Raw genomic sequence first — 12,500 nt, forward strand, 5'->3', positions numbered from 1 at the left:
TCTGTTCTGTGAGGTTTTCCTAAGTTGTACAAAGGACTTTAGGAGAAGGAAGGACCTAAAAGCTAGGCAAAATGGTCCTAGATCCAAGAAAATCTTTTAGATCAGGCTCAGTTTCTTAAATACTCTGGGTTAACATAATCAGCTCCAGGTCTGTGTGGGGCTGAGCTTGTGAACTCCTTAGTAAGTAGGCGGGTACAACAAAAGGGAGTTTAATATTACAATAGGGGTTAAAATTCAGACACCTTGTCGTAGGCTCACCTTGTCCAGGGACCCAAGCATGCTGCCTTTCCACACTCAGAGCACTTCACCTAACCTACTGTGCAGCTGTTTCGCCTTTAATATCAAAGTTCCACAGGCAGCGTGATGTCACAATGCTCCTTGTCTGTAGCCCAAACCATGAGCCTTTGCAACCCTGGCATAATCTACATACTTACGGTGTGTGAAGTCTTGGACCATGAATGCAGTGAAGAATAATGGATTGCTACTCTTCATACATTTTTGCCCATTGGCTCAGATTTGAATGCTTACTGGCCATCTGAGCATCTCTGCCAGGCCACCCTATGTCTAGAGACTGTGGATTTAGAGAGTTTATAAACATTGTCAGTTCATCAATAAAGTGTGCTCGCTTCGGCAGCACATATACTAAAATTGGAACGATACAGAGAAGATTAGCATGGCCCCTGCGCAAGGATGACACGCAAATTCGTGAAGCGTTCCATATTTTTAACAGCTTTTAGGAGAGAAATCTTCTTTGTTTTCAAGACTTATTGAAATAATAAAGCAGGTTCCAGTCCTGTGTCATGTAATATGTATTTTTAAATTGTCTCTCCTCAACATTTTTTATGTATTTGCCTTGCAGTAAAGAAGGTGCGCTCTATGTCCAGCAGCATTTTACAATGAAGCCTGCAGGACTTCGGGGACTTTTCTTTCTCTTTTTCAGCCTCCCTGTCATTATTCTTCACCACCTCCAAATCTATACTGCTGCTAGTGATGAGTTGCTTTGTGGGAAGCAGGATAAAGAGAAGGGCAGGGCCTATGCAAATGATGGCCTCAGGGATGCCTGGGAGTCCCTTTTCAGCAGTACTGTTAAAATCTGCCTTGCAACCAGATTGGTCGGGTATGCTGAAAAACACCATGCCAGATTGGGCACCAGGTCTCTAGGCGCTTGGAGGACATATTGGGTCTACATCCCTAAGTTTCTGAGGTCCAAGAAATGTTCACCCTCCGCCCTAATAGAGAGGTCTTTGCTGGTCGTGGCCGATCGTCGCTGAGAGGGGAAGAAGGTAGCAGGGCAAGATGCTCATGGTTCTTCTCTAATAATGGACCAACTTCCTCTCTCTCCTTAACTGTGGTTCTGCCTGGCTACTGGGGCTACCAGTTGTAAGCCTGCAGCCCACAAGGAGTTGGTTTGTTCCTCTCACAAATGTAAATGGGTATGCATTCAATTGCACACACCTGCCTGCGTCCACAGACCCTCGCGCGCACACACACTTTTGTCAACAAGCTTTTTTATGTAGTTAAGAGAATCAGGGACCCATGTTGAAATACAAAAGCAGCACACCACGTGACGGCCGTCATGTAGAGTCCAGCAGCAAATGGGAAACTTTTAACTAGCCGTGGTCCTATTACTGCAGCTCTACCGTGGAACAACTGCTGGATGAGTCCTGCTGGAGAATATTGAACCTACATTAAGTCTGAGGTAAATAAGAATACCACAGGAACATAATGAAAAAGAGACCTACAACCCTTCCGAGCCAGATAGGAGTCGAACCTACAATCTTCTGATCCGTAGTCAGACGCGTTATCCATTGCGCCACTGGCCCTATGTATTTGCACCTATCTTTTTGTCCTTAAGAGGGCTAGAAAGCGTGTGTGTGTGTGTGTGTGAACGCACAAGGAAACCCATCTGACCACCTGAAAGTCTGTTCTGTGAGGTTTTCCTAAGTTGTACAAAGGACTTTAGGAGAAGGAAGGACCTAAAAGCTAGGCAAAATGGTCCTAGATCCAAGAAAATCTTTTAGATCAGGCTCAGTTTCTTAAATACTCTGGGTTAACATAATCAGCTCCAGGTCTGTGTGGGGCTGAGCTTGTGAACTCCTTAGTAAGTAGGCGGGTACAACAAAAGGGAGTTTAATATTACAATAGGGGTTAAAATTCAGACACCTTGTCGTAGGCTCACCTTGTCCAGGGACCCAAGCATGCTGCCTTTCCACACTCAGAGCACTTCACCTAACCTACTGTGCAGCTGTTTCGCCTTTAATATCAAAGTTCCGCAGGCAGCGTGATGTCACAATGCTCCTTGTCTGTAGCCCAAACCATGAGCCTTTGCAACCCTGGCATAATCTACATACTTACAGTGTGTGAAGTCTTGGACCACGAATGCAGTGAAGAATAATGGATTGCTACTCTTCATACATTTTTGCCCATTGGCTCAGATTTGAATGCTTACTGGCCATCTGAGCATCTCTGCCAGGCCACCCTATGTCTAGAGACTGTGGATTTAGAGAGTTTATAAACATTGTCAGTTCATCAATAAAGTGTGCTTGCTTCGGCAGCACATATACTAAAATTGGAACGATACAGAGAAGATTAGCATGGCCCCTGCGCAAGGATGACACGCAAATTCGTGAAGCGTTCCATATTTTTAACAGCTTTTAGGAGAGAAATCTTCTTTGTTTTCAAGACTTATTGAAATAATAAAGCAGGTTCCAGTCCTGTGTCATGTAATATGTATTTTTAAATTGTCTCTCCTCAACATTTTTTATGTATTTGCCTTGCAGTAAAGAAGGTGCGCTCTATGTCCAGCAGCATTTTACAATGAAGCCTGCAGGACTTCGGGGACTTTTCTTTCTCTTTTTCAGCCTCCCTGTCATTATTCTTCACCACCTCCAAATCTATACTGCTGCTAGTGATGAGTTGCTTTGTGGGAAGCAGGATAAAGAGAAGGGCAGGGCCTATGCAAATGATGGCCTCAGGGATGCCTGGGAGTCCCTTTTCAGCAGTACTGTTAAAATCTGCCTTGCAACCAGATTGGTCGGGTATGCTGAAAAACACCATGCCAGATTGGGCACCAGGTCTCTAGGCGCTTGGAGGACATATTGGGTCTACATCCCTAAGTTTCTGAGGTCCAAGAAATGTTCACCCTCCGCCCTAATAGAGAGATCGTGGCCGATCGTGGCCGATCGTGGCCGAGAGGGGAAGAAGGTAGCAGGGCAAGATGCTCATGGTTCTTCTCTAATAATGGACCAACTTCCTCTCTCTCCTTAACTGTGGTTCTGCCTGGCTACTGGGGCTACCAGTTGTAAGCCTGCAGCCCACAAGGAGTTGGTTTGTCCCTCTCACAAATGTAAATGGGTAAGCATTCAATTGCACACACCTGCCTGCGTCCACAGACCCTCGCGCGCACACACACTTTTGTCAACAAGCTTTTTTATGTAGTTAAGAGAATCAGGGAACCATGTTGAAATACAAAAGCAGCACACCACGTGACGGCCGTCATGTAGAGTCCAGCAGCAAATGGGAAACGTTTAACTAGCCGTGGTCCTATTACTGCAGCTCTACCGTGGAACAACTGCTGGATGAGTCCTGCTGGAGAATATTGAACCTACATTAAGTCTGAGGTAAATAAGAATACCACAGGAACATAATGAAAAAGAGACCTACAACCCTTCCGAGCCAGATAGGAGTCGAACCTACAATCTTCTGATCTGTAGTCAGACGCGTTATCCATTGCGCCACTGGCCCTATGTATTCGCACCTATCTTTTTGTCCTTAAGAGGGCTAGAAAGCGTGTGTGTGTGTGTGTGTGTGTGTGTGTGTGAAGGCACAAGGAAACCCATCTGACCACCTGAAAGTCTGTTCTGTGAGGTTTTCCTAAGTTGTACAAAGGACTTTAGGAGAAGGAAGGACCTAAAAGCTAGGCAAAATGGTCCTAGATCCAAGAAAATCTTTTAGATCAGGCTCAGTTTCTTAAATACTCTGGGTTAACATAATCAGCTCCAGGTCTGTGTGGGGCTGAGCTTGTGAACTCCTTAGTAAGTAGGCGGGTACAACAAAAGGGAGTTTAATATTACAATAGGGGTTAAAATTCAGACACCTTGTCGTAGGCTCACCTTGTCCAGGGACCCAAGCATGCTGCCTTTCCACACTCAGAGCACTTCACCTAACCTACTGTGCAGCTGTTTCGCCTTTAATATCAAAGTTCCACAGGCAGCGTGATGTCACAATGCTCCTTGTCTGTAGCCCAAACCATGAGCCTTTGCAACCCTGGCATAATCTACATACTTACGGTGTGTGAAGTCTTGGACCACGAATGCAGTGAAGAATAATGGATTGCTACTCTTCATACATTTTTGCCCATTGGCTCAGATTTGAATGCTTACTGGCCATCTGAGCATCTCTGCCAGGCCACCCTATGTCTAGAGACTGTGGATTTAGAGAGTTTATAAACATTGTCAGTTCATCAATAAAGTGTGCTCGCTTCGGCAGCACATATACTAAAATTGGAACGATACAGAGAAGATTAGCATGGCCCCTGCGCAAGGATGACACGCAAATTCGTGAAGCGTTCCATATTTTTAACAGCTTTTAGGAGAGAAATCTTCTTTGTTTTCAAGACTTATTGAAATAATAAAGCAGGTTCCAGTCCTGTGTCATGTAATATGTATTTTTAAATTGTCTCTCCTCAACATTTTTAATGTATTTGCCTTGCAGTAAAGAAGGTGCGCTCTATGTCCAGCAGCATTTTACAAGGAAGCCTGCTGGACTTCTGGGACTTTTCTTTCTCTTTTTCAGCCTCCCTGTCATTATTCTTCACCACCTCCAAATCTATACTGCTGCTAGTGATGAGTTGCTTTGTGGGAAGCAGGATAAAGAGAAGGGCAGGGCCTATGCAAATGATGGCCTCCGGGATGCCTGGGAGTCCCTTTTCAGCAGTACTGTTAAAATCTGCCTTGCAACCAGATTGGTCGGGTATGCTGAAAAACACCATGCCAGATTGGGCACCAGGTCTCTAGGCGCTTGGAGGACATATTGGGTCTACATCCCTAAGTTTCTGAGGTCCAAGAAATGTTCACCCTCCGCCCTAATAAAGAGGTCTTGGCCGATCGTGGCCGATCGTGGCTGAGAGGGGAAGAAGGTAGCAGGGCAAGATGCTCATGGTTCTTCTCTAATAATGGACCAACTTTCTCTCTCTCCTTAACTGTGGTTCTGCATGGCTACTGGGGCTACCAGTTGTAAGCCTGCAGCCCACAAGGAGTTGGTTTGTCCCTCTCACAAATGTAAATGGGTAAGCATTCAATTGCACACACCTGCCTGCGTCCACAGACCCTCGCGCGCACACACACTTTTGTCAACAAGCTTTTTTATGTAGTTAAGAGAATCAGGGACCCATGTTGAAATACAAAAGCAGCACACCACGTGACGGCCGTCATGTAGAGTCCAGCAGCAAATGGGAAACGTTTAACTAGCCGTGGTCCTATTACTGCAGCTCTACCGTGGAACAACTGCTGGATGAGTCCTGCTGGAGAATATTGAACCTACATTAAGTCTGAGGTAAATAAGAATACCACAGGAACATAATGAAAAAGAGACCTACAACCCTTCCGAGCCAGATAGGAGTCGAACCTACAATCTTCTGATCCGTAGTCAGACGCGTTATCCATTGCGCCACTGGCCCTATGTATTTGCACCTATCTTTTTGTCCTTAAGAGGGCTAGAAAGCGTGTGTGTGTGTGTGTGTGTGTGTGTGTGTGAAGGCACAAGGAAACCCATCTGACCACCTGAAAGTCTGTTCTGTGAGGTTTTCCTAAGTTGTACAAAGGACTTTAGGAGAAGGAAGGACCTAAAAGCTAGGCAAAATGGTCCTAGATCCGAGAAAATCTTTTAGATCAGGCTCAGTTTCTTAAATACTCTGGGTTAACATAATCAGCTCCAGGTCTGTGTGGGGCTGAGCTTGTGAACTCCTTAGTAAGTAGGCGGGTACAACAAAAGGGAGTTTAATATTACAATAGGGGTTAAAATTCAGACACCTTGTCGTAGGCTCACCTTGTCCAGGGACCCAAGCATGCTGCCTTTCCACACTCAGAGCACTTCACCTAACCTACTGTGCAGCTGTTTCGCCTTTAATATCAAAGTTCCACAGGCAGCGTGATGTCACAATGCTCCTTGTCTGTAGCCCAAACCATGAGCCTTTGCAACCCTGGCATAATCTACATACTTACGGTGTGTGAAGTCTTGGACCACGAATGCAGTGAAGAATAATGGATTGCTACTCTTCATACATTTTTGCCCATTGGCTCAGATTTGAATGCTTACTGGCCATCTGAGCATCTCTGCCAGGCCACCCTATGTCTAGAGACTGTGGATTTAGAGAGTTTATAAACATTGTCAGTTCATCAATAAAGTGTGCTCGCTTCGGCAGCACATATACTAAAATTGGAACGATACAGAGAAGATTAGCATGGCCCCTGCGCAAGGATGACACGCAAATTCGTGAAGCGTTCCATATTTTTAACAGCTTTTAGGAGAGAAATCTTCTTTGTTTTCAAGACTTATTGAAATAATAAAGCAGGTTCCAGTCCTGTGTCATGTAATATGTATTTTTAAATTGTCTCTCCTCAACATTTTTAATGTATTTGCCTTGCAGTAAAGAAGGTGCGCTCTATGTCCAGCAGCATTTTACAAGGAAGCCTGCTGGACTTCTGGGACTTTTCTTTCTCTTTTTCAGCCTCCCTGTCATTATTCTTCACCACCTCCAAATCTATACTGCTGCTAGTGATGAGTTGCTTTGTGGGAAGCAGGATAAAGAGAAGGGCAGGGCCTATGCAAATGATGGCCTCCGGGATGCCTGGGAGTCCCTTTTCAGCAGTACTGTTAAAATCTGCCTTGCAACCAGATTGGTCGGGTATGCTGAAAAACACCATGCCAGATTGGGCACCAGGTCTCTAGGCGCTTGGAGGACATATTGGGTCTACATCCCTAAGTTTCTGAGGTCCAAGAAATGTTCACCCTCCGCCCTAATAAAGAGGTCTTGGCCGATCGTGGCCGATCGTGGCTGAGAGGGGAAGAAGGTAGCAGGGCAAGATGCTCATGGTTCTTCTCTAATAATGGACCAACTTTCTCTCTCTCCTTAACTGTGGTTCTGCATGGCTACTGGGGCTACCAGTTGTAAGCCTGCAGCCCACAAGGAGTTGGTTTGTCCCTCACACAAATGTAAATGGGTAAGCATTCAATTGCACACACCTGCCTGCGTCCACAGACCCTCGCGCGCACACACACTTTTGTCAACAAGCTTTTTTATGTAGTTAAGAGAATCAGGGACCCATGTTGAAATACAAAAGCAGCACACCACGTGACGGCCGTCATGTAGAGTCCAGCAGCAAATGGGAAACGTTTAACTAGCCGTGGTCCTATTACTGCAGCTCTACCGTGGAACAACTGCTGGATGAGTCCTGCTGGAGAATATTGAACCTACATTAAGTCTGAGGTAAATAAGAATACCACAGGAACATAATGAAAAAGAGACCTACAACCCTTCCGAGCCAGATAGGAGTCGAACCTACAATCTTCTGATCCGTAGTCAGACGCGTTATCCATTGCGCCACTGGCCCTATGTATTCGCACCTATCTTTTTGTCCTTAAGAGGGCTAGAAAGCGTGTGTGTGTGTGTGTGTGTGTGTGTGTGAAGGCACAAGGAAACCCATCTGACCACCTGAAAGTCTGTTCTGTGAGGTTTTCCTAAGTTGTACAAAGGACTTTAGGAGAAGGAAGGACCTAAAAGCTAGGCAAAATGGTCCTAGATCCAAGAAAATCTTTTAGATCAGGCTCAGTTTCTTAAATACTCTGGGTTAACATAATCAGCTCCAGGTCTGTGTGGGGCTGAGCTTGTGAACTCCTTAGTAAGTAGGCGGGTACAACAAAAGGGAGTTTAATATTACAATAGGGGTTAAAATTCAGACACCTTGTCGTAGGCTCACCTTGTCCAGGGACCCAAGCATGCTGCCTTTCCACACTCAGAGCACTTCACCTAACCTACTGTGCAGCTGTTTCGCCTTTAATATCAAAGTTCCACAGGCAGCGTGATGTCACAATGCTCCTTGTCTGTAGCCCAAACCATGAGCCTTTGCAACCCTGGCATAATCTACATACTTACGGTGTGTGAAGTCTTGGACCACGAATGCAGTGAAGAATAATGGATTGCTACTCTTCATACATTTTTGCCCATTGGCTCAGATTTGAATGCTTACTGGCCATCTGAGCATCTCTGCCAGGCCACCCTATGTCTAGAGACTGTGGATTTAGAGAGTTTATAAACATTGTCAGTTCATCAATAAAGTGTGCTCGCTTCGGCAGCACATATACTAAAATTGGAACGATACAGAGAAGATTAGCATGGCCCCTGCGCAAGGATGACACGCAAATTCGTGAAGCGTTCCATATTTTTAACAGCTTTTAGGAGAGAAATCTTCTTTGTTTTCAAGACTTATTGAAATAATAAAGCAGGTTCCAGTCCTGTGTCATGTAATATGTATTTTTAAATTGTCTCTCCTCAACATTTTTAATGTATTTGCCTTGCAGTAAAGAAGGTGCGCTCTATGTCCAGCAGCATTTTACAAGGAAGCCTGCTGGACTTCTGGGACTTTTCTTTCTCTTTTTCAGCCTCCCTGTCATTATTCTTCACCACCTCCAAATCTATACTGCTGCTAGTGATGAGTTGCTTTGTGGGAAGCAGGATAAAGAGAAGGGCAGGGCCTATGCAAATGATGGCCTCCGGGATGCCTGGGAGTCCCTTTTCAGCAGTACTGTTAAAATCTGCCTTGCAACCAGATTGGTCGGGTATGCTGAAAAACACCATGCCAGATTGGGCACCAGGTCTCTAGGCGCTTGGAGGACATATTGGGTCTACATCCCTAAGTTTCTGAGGTCCAAGAAATGTTCACCCTCCGCCCTAATAAAGAGGTCTTGGCCGATCGTGGCCGATCGTGGCTGAGAGGGGAAGAAGGTAGCAGGGCAAGATGCTCATGGTTCTTCTCTAATAATGGACCAACTTTCTCTCTCTCCTTAACTGTGGTTCTGCATGGCTACTGGGGCTACCAGTTGTAAGCCTGCAGCCCACAAGGAGTTGGTTTGTCCCTCTCACAAATGTAAATGGGTAAGCATTCAATTGCACACACCTGCCTGCGTCCACAGACCCTCGCGCGCACACACACTTTTGTCAACAAGCTTTTTTATGTAGTTAAGAGAATCAGGGACCCATGTTGAAATACAAAAGCAGCACACCACGTGACGGCCGTCATGTAGAGTCCAGCAGCAAATGGGAAACGTTTAACTAGCCGTGGTCCTATTACTGCAGCTCTACCGTGGAACAACTGCTGGATGAGTCCTGCTGGAGAATATTGAACCTACATTAAGTCTGAGGTAAATAAGAATACCACAGGAACATAATGAAAAAGAGACCTACAACCCTTCCGAGCCAGATAGGAGTCGAACCTACAATCTTCTGACCCGTAGTCAGACGCGTTATCCATTGCGCCACTGGCCCTATGTATTCGCACCTATCTTTTTGTCCTTAAGAGGGCTAGAAAGCGTGTGTGTGTGTGTGTGTGTGTGTGTGTGTGTGTGAAGGCACAAGGAAACCCATCTGACCACCTGAAAGTCTGTTCTGTGAGGTTTTCCTAAGTTGTACAAAGGACTTTAGGAGAAGGAAGGACCTAAAAGCTAGGCAAAATGGTCCTAGATCCAAGAAAATCTTTTAGATCAGGCTCAGTTTCTTAAATACTCTGGGTTAACATAATCAGCTCCAGGTCTGTGTGGGGCTGAGCTTGTGAACTCCTTAGTAAGTAGGCGGGTACAACAAAAGGGAGTTTAATATTACAATAGGGGTTAAAATTCAGACACCTTGTCGTAGGCTCACCTTGTCCAGGGACCCAAGCATGCTGCCTTTCCACACTCAGAGCACTTCACCTAACCTACTGTGCAGCTGTTTCGCCTTTAATATCAAAGTTCCACAGGCAGCGTGATGTCACAATGCTCCTTGTCTGTAGCCCAAACCATGAGCCTTTGCAACCCTGGCATAATCTACATACTTACGGTGTGTGAAGTCTTGGACCACGAATGCAGTGAAGAATAATGGATTGCTACTCTTCATACATTTTTGCCCATTGGCTCAGATTTGAATGCTTACTGGCCATCTGAGCATCTCTGCCAGGCCACCCTATGTCTAGAGACTGTGGATTTAGAGAGTTTATAAACATTGTCAGTTCATCAATAAAGTGTGCTCGCTTCGGCAGCACATATACTAAAATTGGAACGATACAGAGAAGATTAGCATGGCCCCTGCGCAAGGATGACACGCAAATTCGTGAAGCGTTCCATATTTTTAACAGCTTTTAGGAGAGAAATCTTCTTTGTTTTCAAGACTTATTGAAATAATAAAGCAGGTTCCAGTCCTGTGTCATGTAATATGTATTTTTAAATTGTCTCTCCTCAACATTTTTAATGTATTTGCCTTGCAGTAAAGAAGGTGCGCTCTATGTCCAGCAGCATTTTACAAGGAAGCCTGCTGGACTTCTGGGACTTTTCTTTCTCTTTTTCAGCCTCCCTGTCATTATTCTTCACCACCTCCAAATCTATACTGCTGCTAGTGATGAGTTGCTTTGTGGGAAGCAGGATAAAGAGAAGGGCAGGGCCTATGCAAATGATGGCCTCCGGGATGCCTGGGAGTCCCTTTTCAGCAGTACTGTTAAAATCTGCCTTGCAACCAGATTGGTCGGGTATGCTGAAAAACACCATGCCAGATTGGGCACCAGGTCTCTAGGCGCTTGGAGGACATATTGGGTCTACATCCCTAAGTTTCTGAGGTCCAAGAAATGTTCACCCTCCGTCCTAATAGAGAGGTCTTGGCCGATCGTGGCCGATCGTGGCCGAGAGGGGAAGAAGGTAGCAGGGCAAGATGCTCATGGTTCTTCTCTAATAATGGACCAACTTCCTCTCTCTCCTTAACTGTGGTTCTGCATGGCTACTGGGGCTACCAGTTGTAAGCCTGCAGCCCACAAGGAGTTGGTTTGTCCCTCTCACAAATGTAAATGGGTAAGCATTCAATTGCACACACCTGCCTGCGTCCACAGACCCTCGCGCGCACACACACTTTTGTCAACAAGCTTTTTTATGTAGTTAAGAGAATCAGGGACCCATGTTGAAATACAAAAGCAGCACACCACGTGACGGCCGTCATGTAGAGTCCAGCAGCAAATGGGAAACGTTTAACTAGCCGTGGTCCTATTACTGCAGCTCTACCGTGGAACAACTGCTGGATGAGTCCTGCTGGAGAATATTGAACCTACATTAAGTCTGAGGTAAATAAGAATACCACAGGAACATAATGAAAAAGAGACCTACAACCCTTCCGAGCCAGATAGGAGTCGAACCTACAATCTTCTGATCTGTAGTCAGACGCGTTATCCATTGCGCCACTGGCCCTATGTATTTGCACCTATCTTTTTGTCCTTAAGAGGGCTAGAAAGCGTGTGTGTGTGTGTGTGTGTGTGTGAAGGCACAAGAAAACCCATCTGACCACCTGAAAGTCTGTTCTGTGAGGTTTTCCTAAGTTGTACAAAGGACATTAGGAGAAGGAAGGACCTAAAAGCTAGGCAAAATGGTCCTAGATCCAAGAAAATCTTTTAGATCAGGTTCAGTTTCTTAAATACTCTGGGTTAACATAATCAGCTCCAGGTCTGTGTGGGGCTGAGCTTGTGAACTCCTTAGTAAGTAGGCGGGTACAACAAAAGGGAGTTTAATATTACAATAGGGGTTAAAATTCAGACACCTTGTCGTAGGCTCACCTTGTCCAGGGACCCAAGCATGCTGCCTTTCCACACTCAGAGCACTTCACCTAACCTACTGTGCAGCTGTTTCGCCTTTAATATCAAAGTTCCACAGGCAGCGTGATGTCACAATGCTCCTTGTCTGTAGCCCAAACCATGAGCCTTTGCAACCCTGGCATAATCTACATACTTACGGTGTGTGAAGTCTTGGACCACGAATGCAGTGAAGAATAATGGATTGCTACTCTTCATACATTTTTGCCCATTGGCTCAGATTTGAATGCTTACTGGCCATCTGAGCATCTCTGCCAGGCCACCCTATGTCTAGAGACTGTGGATTTAGAGAGTTTATAAACATTGTCAGTTCATCAATAAAGTGTGCTCGCTTCGGCAGCACATATACTAAAATTGGAACGATACAGAGAAGATTAGCATGGCCCCTGCGCAAGGATGACACGCAAATTCGTGAAGCGTTCCATATTTTTAACAGCTTTTAGGAGAGAAATCTTCTTTGTTTTCAAGACTTATTGAAATAATAAAGCAGGTTCCAGTCCTGTGTCATGTAATATGTATTTTTAAATTGTCTCTCCTCAACATTTTTAATGTATTTGCCTTGCAGTAAAGAAGGTGCGCTCTATGTCCAGCAGCATTTTACAATGAAGCCTGCAGGACTTCGGG

At 45.3% G+C, this 12,500-nt stretch overlaps 13 non-coding genes across 13 annotated transcripts; 7 read left to right on the forward strand and 6 right to left on the reverse strand.

Annotated features, from left to right (window-relative positions):
* Positions 1 to 618: 618 nt before the first annotated feature.
* Positions 619 to 725, forward strand: LOC144764759 (U6 spliceosomal RNA). Its single transcript, XR_013596789.1, has one exon. It is a non-coding gene; the product is annotated as a U6 spliceosomal RNA (small nuclear RNA).
* Positions 726 to 1,750: 1,025 nt separating this feature from the next.
* On the reverse strand, positions 1,751 to 1,823 carry TRNAR-ACG (transfer RNA arginine (anticodon ACG)). The gene has a single exon. It is a non-coding gene; the product is annotated as a tRNA-Arg (tRNA).
* A 716-nt stretch (positions 1,824 to 2,539) lies between these two features.
* LOC144764818 (U6 spliceosomal RNA) lies at positions 2,540 to 2,646 on the forward strand. The gene has a single exon (XR_013596847.1). It is a non-coding gene; the product is annotated as a U6 spliceosomal RNA (small nuclear RNA).
* Positions 2,647 to 3,671: 1,025 nt separating this feature from the next.
* On the reverse strand, positions 3,672 to 3,744 carry TRNAC-ACA (transfer RNA cysteine (anticodon ACA)). The gene has a single exon. It is a non-coding gene; the product is annotated as a tRNA-Cys (tRNA).
* Positions 3,745 to 4,472: 728 nt separating this feature from the next.
* On the forward strand, positions 4,473 to 4,579 carry LOC144764760 (U6 spliceosomal RNA). Its single transcript, XR_013596790.1, has one exon. It is a non-coding gene; the product is annotated as a U6 spliceosomal RNA (small nuclear RNA).
* A 1,025-nt stretch (positions 4,580 to 5,604) lies between these two features.
* Positions 5,605 to 5,677, reverse strand: TRNAR-ACG (transfer RNA arginine (anticodon ACG)). Its single transcript has one exon. It is a non-coding gene; the product is annotated as a tRNA-Arg (tRNA).
* A 728-nt stretch (positions 5,678 to 6,405) lies between these two features.
* Positions 6,406 to 6,512, forward strand: LOC144764761 (U6 spliceosomal RNA). Its single transcript, XR_013596791.1, has one exon. It is a non-coding gene; the product is annotated as a U6 spliceosomal RNA (small nuclear RNA).
* Positions 6,513 to 7,537: 1,025 nt separating this feature from the next.
* Positions 7,538 to 7,610, reverse strand: TRNAR-ACG (transfer RNA arginine (anticodon ACG)). The gene has a single exon. It is a non-coding gene; the product is annotated as a tRNA-Arg (tRNA).
* Positions 7,611 to 8,336: 726 nt separating this feature from the next.
* LOC144764762 (U6 spliceosomal RNA) lies at positions 8,337 to 8,443 on the forward strand. Its single transcript, XR_013596792.1, has one exon. It is a non-coding gene; the product is annotated as a U6 spliceosomal RNA (small nuclear RNA).
* Positions 8,444 to 9,468: 1,025 nt separating this feature from the next.
* On the reverse strand, positions 9,469 to 9,541 carry TRNAR-ACG (transfer RNA arginine (anticodon ACG)). Its single transcript has one exon. It is a non-coding gene; the product is annotated as a tRNA-Arg (tRNA).
* A 732-nt stretch (positions 9,542 to 10,273) lies between these two features.
* LOC144764763 (U6 spliceosomal RNA) lies at positions 10,274 to 10,380 on the forward strand. Its single transcript, XR_013596793.1, has one exon. It is a non-coding gene; the product is annotated as a U6 spliceosomal RNA (small nuclear RNA).
* A 1,025-nt stretch (positions 10,381 to 11,405) lies between these two features.
* TRNAC-ACA (transfer RNA cysteine (anticodon ACA)) lies at positions 11,406 to 11,478 on the reverse strand. The gene has a single exon. It is a non-coding gene; the product is annotated as a tRNA-Cys (tRNA).
* Positions 11,479 to 12,200: 722 nt separating this feature from the next.
* LOC144764764 (U6 spliceosomal RNA) lies at positions 12,201 to 12,307 on the forward strand. The gene has a single exon (XR_013596794.1). It is a non-coding gene; the product is annotated as a U6 spliceosomal RNA (small nuclear RNA).
* Positions 12,308 to 12,500: the final 193 nt, after the last annotated feature.

The sequence above is a fragment of the Lissotriton helveticus genome, chromosome 6, assembly GCF_964261635.1.
Source record: "Lissotriton helveticus chromosome 6, aLisHel1.1, whole genome shotgun sequence".
Lineage (NCBI taxonomy): Eukaryota > Metazoa > Chordata > Amphibia > Caudata > Salamandridae > Lissotriton > Lissotriton helveticus.